Source organism: Pteropus medius, unplaced genomic scaffold (genome assembly GCF_902729225.1).
Source record: "Pteropus medius unplaced genomic scaffold, Ma_sr-lr_union100, whole genome shotgun sequence".
Classification (NCBI taxonomy): Eukaryota; Metazoa; Chordata; class Mammalia; order Chiroptera; family Pteropodidae; genus Pteropus; species Pteropus medius.
The window spans coordinates 4,575,805-4,589,466 of record NW_024342467.1 but is presented as its reverse complement, the minus strand read 5'-3'; the positions used below and the strand labels follow the sequence as shown (position 1 = coordinate 4,589,466).

Below are 13,662 nucleotides of genomic sequence, written 5' to 3'. Positions count from 1 at the left end.
CTATCTATACATTACTGAAACTATTGCTTAGAAAGCAACAAATCCAACCTAAGCACCAGTTATTTTATTTCTATGATACCAAACATTTATATTTGACTTTCTTGTTTATTTATTTGTTTTACAAAAATGACAAGTTTTTTGCCACTATAATATTTATCTAAATTATTTGGCATTGGGCAACCCAACATGTTGAAGACAATAAAAACAATTGCCTGCATAATTTAAAAGAGTTAAAACGCATGGGCATCTAGCAGTTGACCAGTTCATTTAGTTAATTTTCTTATAGCCTGCATATAAATACAGACTTTCCGAAGAGGTTTTGCCATTTATTTAGTTAATGTGATCAGGTAAGCCATTACCTACACAGTGAATAAGGTCCCAGGCTTATTTTTTTAATGGTTTTCTGGACTTTTTGATTGCATTAAATGTATAATTGACAATATTACCCTTTCTACTATATAGACAATATCTTAATGAACAATAAATCATCTCTTTTTGTGGGCTTAAAGTAAGTTTTAATCATAACCTTACCTGAGTTAAATGTTAACATTTTAGTTAGCAGCAAGGTTCACTGAAAATGAAATGTTACTGTAATTCCATGGAATTAAGTGGCCACACTTAGGCCAAAGAGTTGCTAAAATTAACTAAAGGGCCTAGTTGCCTGACCTTTAATAAGATGAAGTTTCACTCTTAATTATATTGTTTAAACATTCCTAATCTACCTGATGTAATAATATCTGAACGCTTGAGATACTGCCATATTTTATTAGTTGTAATAATATCGATTGTTTTAATAATGAAAAATGTCTAAGCGTTCTTATAAAATCTTGGCTATCATGGAAATAAAGCCTCATCTAGCTCTGAGCCCATTGACTTAAATGTTGCTGGCTGATCACCAACAGGGTTTGATTTTAAACATGCTAATATGAAATAGTAACTGGAAAGCAATTTGTTTCACTGTTTTTTTTTTTTTTTTTTACTAAAAAAAACTATTCACCTGGGGAAAACCAAATTCATATCATAAACATAATGCTGCTTATAAAGAGTACTAATGATATACTTTATGAATTTTAATTTCTATTTGGAAGTCAGCAAGTGTGCATTCTATAAATGTAAACCATCTGTTGGCACCTCCTAAAAGACTAGATAGATTTCAGTCCATCCCAACATGAATTATTTATTTTGATGGATTTCTTTCCTAAGCAAATTCAAGGTGTGTGTGTGTGTGCGTGTGTGTGTGTGTGTGTGTATGTGTGTGGTGTGTGTGTGTGCGTATGCACATGTATGTTTTAATCTGTTTTTAATCTGCAATAAAGTTTGAAAGTCAAGACATGCATAACTGCAAACCTAAAAGACAGAAGTGCTTAACAATTTGAAATGTGTTTATTTCATACAATAAGTTGCTTATAAATTAAGAAACACCATTTAACATTAAACCACAGGTGAAAAGAAAAATAGGAGAAAATGCAATGAAAAATTTCTGTAATTTTAGTGTTTCAGTGACTATACGAGAAATTCCTATTACCAAAAAGAGAAATTCATAGTATCCACTAGCAATTTCAAATACTCCATAATTAATTATAAGATAACTGCAATGAAAATGAACATTTGAAATATATTCACTTTACTAAATGAATATTTAATGTATTTTGAACAAATGCAGAAAATCTCATTGAGGTTAACATAACAGACTGTTATATTGCCAGTATTATATTTTTTAAAAATTATTCTTGTTGATGAATATATAAAACGGCCCTTATGTATCAAAGATTACTGCACATAGTTGCACTTTCCACTTTTGAGTTTGTGTCTAACTTTGACTTTAGGAAAAATTTTATTAGATAGGACAGAGACAGTCAATGCACATTAGTGAATCTGTACTCTACTCCAGATAGAAAAGAGATGAGTATCCAGGTAATTTTTTAAACCATGTTCAGCAGGTAATTGTGTAGAGTTAAAAAAAAAAAATTGTGCTATAGGATAGTTGCTTCAAACCTGTTGAACAAATTTTATAGACTAATATTTCACACATACACATTACAGATTAGAACAAGACTTGAACTTGAACAGCCTTTAAGAATCAGTTTTTTTTGTTGTTGTTTTTTTTTTTTTTTTGATTAGTAAGTAAATGCAAATTTCCAAAAAAATTGGAATTTTCTTGGGGCTATATATGAATATTTTTTTTTTTTAAAGAGTGATCCCTATTTGAAGCAGCAATCTTACCCTGGATCTACAGATTCTCTCTTTTTAAATTCCCTTACGTGGTCATTATTTTATTTCACATCATGGGCAAATTAAAACAACTGAAAAGTCTGTTCCTCTTTGCACCAAAGACCAGATTCCTGCTGTACATAGGCTCGATTGTGGTTATGGGTATTTCCATAACACTTGTTGCCATTGGAGAGCTGCAGCGGCAATTGCCATCTCTGGGTTGTTCCCTCCCATCCCTTTCACCCTCCAGCAATTTTTGTTCTCCTCTATTCAGGCACATTTGAACTGATTAAATGTTCTTGGATTATGCAAGGAAACTATAGGACAAAGTAGCAGAGAATGTCCTGTTGTATTTCACCCTAATTTCAGCTGTCTATAAATTTTATCTGTACTCTTTGAAAATGTATCTTTAGTTATTCCTCTAGGCAGCAAATCCAAAATGTCTTAAATTCAGATTGTTTATTGATTCTTGATGGTGTAAACAAAATCTTAATGCACCAACTAAAAGAATCTGTATTCCAATTCTTATCCAAGTACCTTTCCCAAGCACAATTCTCCCTACCCCTAATATATACGAACTCTTCTTATTCTGGGTGCCCATTAAAAATTAAGTGCAATCAAATAAATTGAGCAAATGGTATCACAGAATTCTATTGGCTTACAAAAAAAGTGACTTGAACAGGATTTATATTTAGCCTTTCCACAGTTAGAAGAACATTTTGTTATCGTAATGTATGTTAACATAGTCCCTTGGTTCATATGGTTATCCTACACCAAATAAAGAACGCTATTATTTTATATTGACCCATAGTATCATTTAAAGTCTATTTAGTAAGTAAATAAAAAACATCATACCTATGTTTTTGTTAAAGGTGGAAACGATGAGTGCAGTTAGGGCTAAGATAACTTAAAGCCTAGACCCAATATGAATTATTCTCATTACTTAATTAGAAGGGACACATAGAGAAATTAAGAAGACTCTACTTATGCTTAACCCTTGCTCACCCTTTACTCATTTTTTCTTAATTTTTTTTATGATGCTACTATTTACACTGTCTATTGTACCTTCAGTGAATATTTTGTATCTGTTCACTCTTCTATCTTCACTATAAATATCCTAATAAAACCATCATTCTCTCACAAAAGAACTACTGCAACAACCTCCAATTTGTTTCCTAACATTCACTCTGGCCATGTTCTATCCACTATTACCACAAAAGCTTGAATAATCTTTTAAAACACATGAAGCAAATCGTTTTAGTCTCCCACTTAGAATATTTTTTAAAAAGACCAAAAAAATGCACTTCAAATATTCACACATTTGTAAAAATTAAAACATCAAAATGTAAGACAATATTAAAATGAAATTAAACATAAAATACTGCAGATTAAGAACATTAGCTCAAGTGGTATTTAATGGGAAAATTATGTAGCTATTATATAAGTACAGTGAAAAAAGAGAGATTGAAAATGGAGCTAAAAAGTCAACTTAGAAAATTAGAAAAATAGTAGAGTAAATGCAAAAAATATAAAAGGTAAGAGTAAAAAGTTATTTAATAGAAAATATTCAACAGATAAATAAATCAAACAAACTGGTTCTTTGAAAATCTAATGGAATGGACAGAACTCTGCTATGTTTTAAGAAGAAGATCAATAAGAAATGAGATAATCATAGAGGACATTATGATAAAGAGATTAAAAGAAGAGAATTTCCGTATTATAGAGTTGTTCCACAAGCTTTCAAAAGATCAAGAGAAGAGAGGCTGAAACATATGTGCATTATGTCTCGCACTTAGTAAGACCTCAGTGATCTTTGTTGGCACAGGTTCAGGGGGGTTAGACCACATAGTTGAAGCTTGAATGCAGTTTACATATGAGTGACTGGCAGGTGAGGAAATGTAGAAAAGAAAATGCAAGTAACTGTGCTAAAACTTAGCTGTAGAAGGAAGAGGAGGGGAAAAAAGCTGGGAGGATAGTACAGTAAAGACCAAAGCCTTTTTCACAAACTACAGTGAAAGAATCAGTAGGGAGGTAAGTGCTGGAGCTAGGAGTAGGGACCCATAGTATTATTTCGTGTGTGTGAAGGTCTTTGGCAAGGGCATCGTGTTAGCCTTATTTTTCACTCTTCCCTTTGTAACAGCCCAGAGGTCTCCAAGTAACCGCTGGATATACTTCCTGTTTTAGAGCTCTCTGAAAATATTTCAAGAAGTCTTTATACATTTTTCTTTTTCCCACTTAATTAGGGGCCAAGGGATATGCTTCGAGTAGAGTGAAATGTCTTTAATTGAATTCTGTGTCTTAGTCTTTATCATCATAAGAGTATACACACATTGACTCTGCTGATTGCATTATGTGTGGTAGCAATAGGAGGGTGATTAATATTAAAATATTTTAATCATTAAAACACCTCTAATTAAATTATTTTATTTTTTCCAAAGCTTAATATGGGAATGTTTTCATTTTTGTTGCAACGTTTACATCTATCTCTCAGTAAGAACTTTCAAGTTTGTTGATTGCAAATAATCCTTGGCCAGGCAATGAGAAACAGTTTTAAGGGAAGGTTAGTTGGATAGGGTTGATACCACACTCAGACTTCATCACATTGACCTCCACATCTGCTTTCTTCCTACCATACCTCATTTCTTACATTAAAAAATCTGTGTATATTTTATGTTAAGTTAATATAAGGAATTGAATGTGGGACTTCCTCCAGCTTCTGTTGGCTGCTCTGCCAAGTAGAAGGGAAAAGCTGTGTTGTTTACACTTCTCAGTGCTACAGAGCATTGTTCACTCTAGGGAAATCATCAATATTTTTAACTATCCATGATAGGAAGAATTCTTCATGAGGTATTAGGGAAAGGTTTGAGATAGGGTCAATACAAGGGGAGAATCTCAGTTTGGCTCTATTTTTGACTTCTTATTTACTTTTAGGATAAACTTGATAGCATACCGTTGTGTTTACCCTGGGGGAAAAGCAGGGAAAGAAAACAAACAAACAAAAATCCCCACAATTTTGGACATTCTAGAAAAAGTTTTAAAATACCTAGAAGTAGCTTAAAATAATAATAATTAAAATAAATAAAGTACTGAGAGAGAGGGATGGGAGGGAGAGAGAGAGACAAGAGAATGAGGACAAGGATGCAAGCATATAGAAAAGCACAAGAGCGTAGAGAAGGCCTCTTAAAAAGAACCTGAAATCTGTTCCGGAATTCAGCATGATAGTATAAGGCAGGCATCATTATTTCAAATCACATCTTGGCTCTGCCCCTCATTAGTTCCGTATCCTCAGAAAAGTTACCCATTCCCTCTGTGTTCCGAAATTGCATCTATAAAATGTAGTTGTTTTTGATGTTCTTCTCCTTCCATCCCCCCTTTCCCTTCTCTTCCTCCTCCTCCTTCAAGAGTTTACATAAATGAAAGTGAAACCCACATGTTACTGAGTCTAAACAGCTTGTTGTTAGGAAGTGTTTAATAGTTATATTGAATAGTCTGTAAGTAACTCAAGAATTTTACCCATAATTCTCATATATTTAGCAGCTACTTTGGTCTCTGAGTATAAAATATCATTTTTTTTTTCATGTGGTCCTGTTAAATTGGTCATAACTGATACAGGACAAGCATTAGTACTTAAACCAAATGCAAATATCTGTATACTGTGTATGTGAGAGACCAATGGACCATGGAAGCAGCCTACACAAGAAGGTGTCCACTTCAAAAGGTGATTAATTTATCTGAGTGGATCTTTTCTCTTATGGAGTTTGAAAGACGGAGAAGGAGGAAAGGGAAGGAGAAAAGGCAGACAAAGGAGAGTCAGAGAAGTTGAGTCATGCGTATGTAAGAGTCAGATTGCATCCATAGAATAGATTCATATTTCTGAGAGGAGAACAAAAGAGGGGAGGGTCATTGAAATTTCCAACTCCAAGCAGAAAAATATTCTATTGACGGTGTTTAACAGTTTCATCCTCACCACAGTATTCAAAACTCTAGTCCTATAAGAGGTGAAAAAAATGATTTCCAGAGAGACTTCAGATATAAGAATGTTAAAGATAAATAGAGAGCAGTAGCAATTTCAGTGGTTAATAATCAATTATTAAGAGTAGGTGGTAGTAAGGGCCCTCAGGGAAATGTTAAAGAAGCCAGTACTGATAGCCTGGGGCCAGGTAGCTGGAGACCCAGAGGAGGAAACAGACCCAAAACTCAGGAAAACAATCTCTGAGCCACATTTCTTAAAGTTAGTCCCATTCCCTTAGCCAAAATAATAATAATACATAGAACCTGATTTTTCAAATGCTACTGGATATATTCTTTACAATTATAATTTGATGTAGAGCTTTTTAGTGAATTATATGCCATTCTTATCACAGAAATGGATGTAGCTTTTCAACACAAGCTGACAGGCAGCATGGCACAATGGTGCTCTTTTCCCCATGGGAGCCCGGTGTGCAATGGCTGCAAACAGCAGCAGCATCCTTGGTAGTGTGTGCAATCTATTATTTGTATGGGTTGTTCTAAAGGACCTTGGAGACAGTCCTTTTCCAGTGGACACTCATGTCTGATCTCATGCTATTTCCAGTCTAGACTCCAGACAGGTATATGGGGTGCCTTTGGAAAGCTCCAGGGCACAGTGGCCAGAGTCCACATTGGCCAAATAATCGTGTCCATTCGCACCAAGCTGCAGAACAAGGAGCATGTGATTGAGGCTCTACGCAGGCCAAGTTCAAGTTCTCTGGCTGTCAAAAGATCCACAATCCCAAGAAATGGGGCTTTACTAAGTTTAATGCGGATGAGTTTGAAGACATGGTGGCTGAAAAGCGGCACATCCCAGATGGCTGTGGGATCAAATATATCCCCAATCGTGTGCCCTTGGACAAATGGTGGGTCCTGCAATCATGAGTCTTGGTGCTGCCCTCTCTCACTCTTCCACTAATAAATTCCTATTTCTGTCAAAAAAAAAAAATGTGGCTCCAGAAACTAGATTATCTGCTTCTGAATTCTGGCCCCTCTACTTATAAACTGAGTGATACTGGACAAGGTACTTAACATTTCTGATCCCCAGTCCCCTCATCTATAAAATGGGATTGATTTTTAAATGCATAACATAAAGTTATTGTCAAAATTAGATGTGAAACACTTAGAGCAGCATCTGGCAAATAATCACCACCCAATAAATATTAGCCATTATTCTTAGATTTAATATTTCATAATGTACCGATATTAAAAAGTCAAGCAGCACGACATATAAAGTTTTTCACACACGTGCATATAATATCCTATAATACCTTATGCATATGGAAGGAAAATATCAATAATAGGAACTTAGATTAAGCAGTCTTTACTCCTTCATTTAGTAAAGTTAGGAAATTTGAACAATACCAAGTAGCAAAGATGGGACAGAAACCAGTTATCATGAATCCCAGTTTAGTTTCAAATTACGGAAATAGCTATAAAAATAAAAAGGACAAAGTGGAGATCATTTGAAGAACTGACAATATTGTAGACTAATTCGAGGAAGAGCCTACAGTCAAAAATGATTGTAGATTCAGCATCATTGGAAAAATAATGGAAATTTTAAGAAGGGAGGTTTTTATTTATTAGATAAAGTGTGCTAAGGAAATAACACAAGTTGAATATTTTATCTCTGAATAAAGTATTTGAAAAGCAGTGCACTTTGATATACTAATGATTCAAAAGACATTTTTTGATATATGTGTTTGGAAACTGAAATGCCATACCAGAATCTAAAAGTATGGTTCCTCTATTTTGAATAGTGTCTTCAGTGCATGAAATGTTGGTGATTTCTGCATAAGACCTTGACTTCCAAAGATAAAAATCAGGATATTCGTGTGAGTTATTTGATATTAAAAGATAATGTATTATAGCATCCATCTGGTTCTAGGAATTTTAAAATGTCTCTGTATTGCTTATTTCTCACCACCAGTTTCCATCACTTATTCTACTTCTTTGAGTGGCCCAGCCCTGGAGGGAACTAGCAGTTCAGTTTCATTCACACCAGCAACAGGCGTCCAGACTTCAGAGTCACATTTGCACAACACTTTAAGTGCTGGTTCTGTTTCCCACACTTTAGTGGGCACCAGACATCGTTTTGGCCACATTATTTATACACACTTAGAGCAATAAGATATTTCCCCTAAGCTTTTCATTTTTCATCATTTTGTTTAAATTTCCCATCTTTTTATCTAAAAAAAAGTAAATCACCTAAACATGGACTTAATGTACTTGCTTACGGCCCTTCTCATTTATTTACATTGAATGTCTAAAATTGCTTTTTAAAAAAGAGATTATCCCATTACTGTAATTCTCTCCTTTTATCATATCCTCTTCCAATCTCTAATCTTCATATCGTCACCTCTATTAAGAAATGTGGGCATGCTTTGTATTTGCATGAAGTACAAATTATTTGCAGTGTCTCAGAGACACCCAGAAAGCTTCATCTACTTTTTTTATAAAATTTCCCATATATTTGGATGTAGTTCTTGTATATTTACTGCTGCTGACAGTTCTATTGAATTTAGAAGCACTAACATCATCTTCAGTTATTATTATTGACGTGGAAGTTATGAAGGATATAGTTGAATTTAAGAACTATGACCTTTCTCTGAGGTCACTAATTAAACTTTATGACTTATCTTATGAAAAGCTGGAGTCAAAAAAAGGACAGAATAACTTTTTCTCCCTTCAGGTTGTAATATAATTTATGAACAACAGTCAGGATTTGCTCAAAGTATTTCCACAATGTAAGATATTGCTTTGAAAGGCCTGGGTGGCATTACTTGGATGAATCCTGACCTAGATTCCTAAGAGAAGCAGGCCTCCCGGCTCTCCGCTCCCTCTCAGACAAACAGTAATCTGATTCTCAAGCACAGAAAGCTGTCACAATTTGTGACCTTTACTGTGAGTGATATAAACTAAGCCAAAGTAGAGACAGAATTACCTCTTACCTCGTAGAAAGTCACTCTTGAGGTCACTTTAAGGACAATGTGAGGACGGGTGCCCTACTGCTTCTTTGCCCTGTTAGGCCTTTCTGTTTGGCTGATTTATCCATCCTAGCACACGCCCTGCTCCAGTAATTCAAAGAGAACTCATCCTATACTGGATGAGATCAAGACTGGTAGCCACCGGAGACTGGTTTCTGTGAAGGAAAATTATGTCAGCAGGCAGGCAGGTCAGGGACTGACGGCATTAAATGAAATCAGCTTCAGTTTTTGCATTCATCAGTCATCATCTGCCTCATATATATGGACCAAAAAAATGTCGATTTGCTTCACATTGGCCTTTTTATATAAATTTAATATTTTATAATATACTGTGTTAAAACATAAATGACTACAGGTTGGTAACCTAATGCAATTTGCTCTATTATCTCAATTAGTTATTTTATATTCACTGCTTCTAAAACTAATTGCAAAGAATTTTCTTTTTATTTTATTATTTAATCATTAATTTGCAGTAATTTTATAATGTCTGTAAAATTGTTTATTTGTTCATAATATTTTCCCCTGGACTTTTCACATTATATCTCTAATGTTCTCCTTTCTGTTCTTATGTGTAACTACATAAATGTTCCCATGATGTATTTATATGTTCTCTGGAGTTCAGGTGAATCAATTTTACTCATTTATTTTATTTTGCTTTCCTACTTTCAGGTAAAAGACAACCAGTTAAAACATTTTCAAATTTAATTACATTTTTAAAAGCCTTTTAATTTGCACTGTTTCTTGTTAAGTGTGTATAAGTTGCTTAAAAATCAGCTTATATCTTAAGTACAATTTTAGGACATGCATAAGTGCTACAGGATGTTACTTATGTCATTTTTCATAAACTGTGTAAGTTGGATTTAGGGACATAACATTCACATATTTAATGTTAATCTGTTAGGATCTATTTAGAGCCCTTCTTCACATAGTCATAGTACTCAGAATTTTGATACTTTTATGGAATTTTGGATCCATGGAAGAAAACGCTAAGGTAAAAATCTTAGGTAGGAGAAATTGTATTTTGAACTACTAAGTGAAAATCAGCCTATTGATTGTTTTACTATTTATATTATATTTAATATTTTATATTGCTTTTTATAATTATATATTGCATTATTATACTGATATACATTATGCATAGTAGTTATGAGTGTTATAATTTTTAAGAATAATAATAATGAGCATTTACTTTACTTAGATTGCCATGGAGCTCAATTAGAAGAAGCTTCATACAGTTAATTAATGCTCTGAAAGATTAAATCTAATCAGAACAATTAAGTCATTTGGGATCATTTCCTGATGGTGTTTGCATTTTTAACCACTAGTAGGCATTTTTTGACTAAGAATCAAAAAAGAGGATAAAGGTTATGTAGATATTAAGACCATATCTATGACCATAACTACTCAGAAGAAATATGGAGAGACCTTCCCAAAAAGATTTGTGAAATGATTAACTCACAGATTCTGCAAATTCAATAAGAAGCCATATAAAAATGTTCAGAGAATTCTGTGGTTTATTGTTTGTTTATTTGTTTGTTTGTTAATAGCACCATTTGTTAATCCTGCTAAATCCTAACCATTTACTGAAGATGTCACTTAGCTTATAAAGAGTTAATTACTCAGTGACTGAAAGACAATGAAGAACAAGATGTCAGAGCAGAGAGACAGCTTCTTCTAGCTGTGTGCTTTTACTCTATTGCTATTAGTAAATAGGAGACCCAAATAGCAGAAGCTAGCCCTTTCACCAAGGATCTTTCTTTGGGGAGGGGACAAAAGGTAAGGGGGCACTTTTTGACATTTCTCATTGAGGAGGTTGGAAGAAGGAGGTAGTTTATTTTTCCTTATGAGTTGTATATTGCCACAGTGACAGCTCTGATAATGATTAGGAAGCACAAACTTAGATTTCTAAGGAGAATCCTGGATGTCATGGGCCAAAATAAAATCATTTTTTGCCATTTATCACTTAATGATAGCTTAACCACTCCAAAAATAATAACTTTTAAAATAATTAAGCAATTATTTAAACATTGATACTTTTTGGTTATTTGGGGCACAATACAAATGGCTTGTTAAAATTCTGTGACTTTTCACAAGTTTTACATAGGTACCAAAGAATATTTCTTTTAAATGGAAACTAGGTTTTGGAAAATTGCTTTGTTGTTCTTTTACAATTGTGAGATATAGGATGTTTGAATAATTTCACAAGGAGACTTAATAATAAAATCTCTTTAGCAGATTATTAAGATGTCCTTGTTAAGTATTATTTAAAATTCTCTATATTCTTATAACTTATCTAGTAAGGTGTTGATTTCAGAAAGATATGTGAAAGTTACACACTAACTTTGTGGATTTGCCAATATTTAACTTATGTATTAAGTACATAAAGGTTAGTGACTACTACAATTTTTGTTTTATATATTATTAATATAAATTATTAATTTGTTTCCATTTTTTAAAAAACCTCTTTGGCAGAAAAGTGTTTTCTGGTTAATGGCAATATAGTGGCAATATGTAACTGGTGAGCAGGATATAGGACATGTGTACCTGTGCCAAGCTATGTTTACTTCCTCACTTTCGCCTTTCCATTTACATTTTATGCAAAACATATGTGGTAGTTGGTAAAGTAACAGGATCAAATTACTTTTTAATTATATCTGCATGTCAACATTTAGACCCAATATGTATTTCTATAGGGTCTATAAATAGTACTGTGATAAAATACGTATATTTTTATAGATTTTTCTTTAAACTCCAACACCATATTAATTCCCAATACCACCTAATCGCCAATCCTTTAATAATCAGGCCAGCTGCAGGAATGGTATCATAACCAATGACCCCAACTCAACATTACTTCGGAAATCATAACCTAATTAATATGCTCAAGTGGAAGCCTTTGGCATTTAATGAAAGAATTAGTGCTGCTTTAAATCTGGAAAATCCTTTAGGCTTCTAAGATCATGGACTGTTTTTCATCGTCAGGTAAAAATCTCTGTTCTAATCAGAACCAATTCTACATGTCATTTTAACATTTTAGTCAACCAAGCCTAATAGTACACAAGGACTTTATCATGATTTTCATTGTTCTTTTTATTGAGCTTACCAAAATTTAAAAAAAATTATATTTTAATGATTAATGGCCCTTGTGTATGAAGGAATGACACTGTAGTTGCCTTGTAATACTTCATATTTTTCATAGTTATGAAGACAATGAACAAGTTAACAAGTGTCTGAAGAAGGAAAATAGCAATTATTCCTAATAATCTATAATTCATCTCATATAAATATATAAAGATTTCATAAAGAAACAAATATAAGCTTATTCTGAATACATGAGGTTTTATAGATGTCTTGCTTTTGATTCTTTGAATTGGTTTTATGTACCTTCGTTTTTTGTTTTTTTTTTCTGAAAATAACCTAAAAATTACACTTGGGGCCCAATCTAGCATGTTAAATTAGATACTTAAGATACAATATAGCTTGAGGCAACCAAATTAATCATACAGAATTGAAGTTTTTATTCTGGGGTGAATGGAAGGACTTCAGAGAATCCATGAACCCTCGGATATAGAAGGCAACATTTTTGTGTTCTGCAGTAATGGACTTTAATTGCAGAAGAGTCTTATTGGATTTGGAAACACAAAAATAATTGAAAAATCACACACACATTAGGCGAAATGCTCACCTAATCTAAGATTCTCAAATTATAATTCACTCCTTAGGCCCACGGGAAATCTGGGGCAACTCTAAATTATGAGGATTCTTCTGGTTTACACCAGGCTGAATGGGTGTCAGGTAAATATAGATTCTAGTCTAGGCTCTGAGGTTCATTGACCTTTTGACCTTAGCATATCACTTAACACAGTTACTCTTTTTTTTTTATTCTTAAAATGATGATGCTAATTATCTGCCTAGAAAGATCATAGGACGTAATGAATGAGTAAACACATAATAAAATTATGAAGTGCTATATAAATGTAAGAGATTATTGTGACTGTATTGCTTGAGATTTTGATATTAAAATGTACAGTCTACAGAAAATTACACAAGGCAGTCTGCCATGTAAAGATCAAACAGTAGTGAGCTGTTTTAGAAAACACTTTTTAAATTCCATTTTCTCAAATTTTTAAATTTATATACCTATGAGCGTTAAACTTTGCTGAGTACATTTTAACATTTTTAAAAACTTTTTGAAATCAGCAATAACGTTCCTAGAGCAATAAAAACATGATGTTCCAACTGCACTTTTTTATAAGCTTTGTACCCTTTTCTTGGTTTTATTGCCAAAACAACCCATGGAAAAAAAGATGCAGAAAAGATATGAAAGGAAGTAACGACTGCTGAGCAGTTATCCCGTAGATGAATAATAGACAAGTACATAAACAGATGCAAGCCTAACACGGATGCAAAATGAATGAGAGGAAACAAACAGCAAAAGCAGTTACAAAGTTAGGCA

The 13,662-nt window shown here is 33.3% G+C and overlaps 1 protein-coding gene and 1 non-coding gene across 8 annotated transcripts in view; both read left to right on the top strand.

Moving 5' to 3' along the window:
• The window catches only part of DGKB (diacylglycerol kinase beta), a 581,858-nt gene that overhangs the window by 487,974 nt on the left and 80,222 nt on the right, over positions 1 to 13,662 (top strand). The gene's annotated exons all lie outside the window — the stretch shown is intronic.
• LOC120602669 (small nucleolar RNA SNORA70) lies at positions 6,607 to 6,741 on the top strand. Its single transcript, XR_005652810.1, has one exon. It is a non-coding gene; the product is annotated as a small nucleolar RNA SNORA70 (small nucleolar RNA).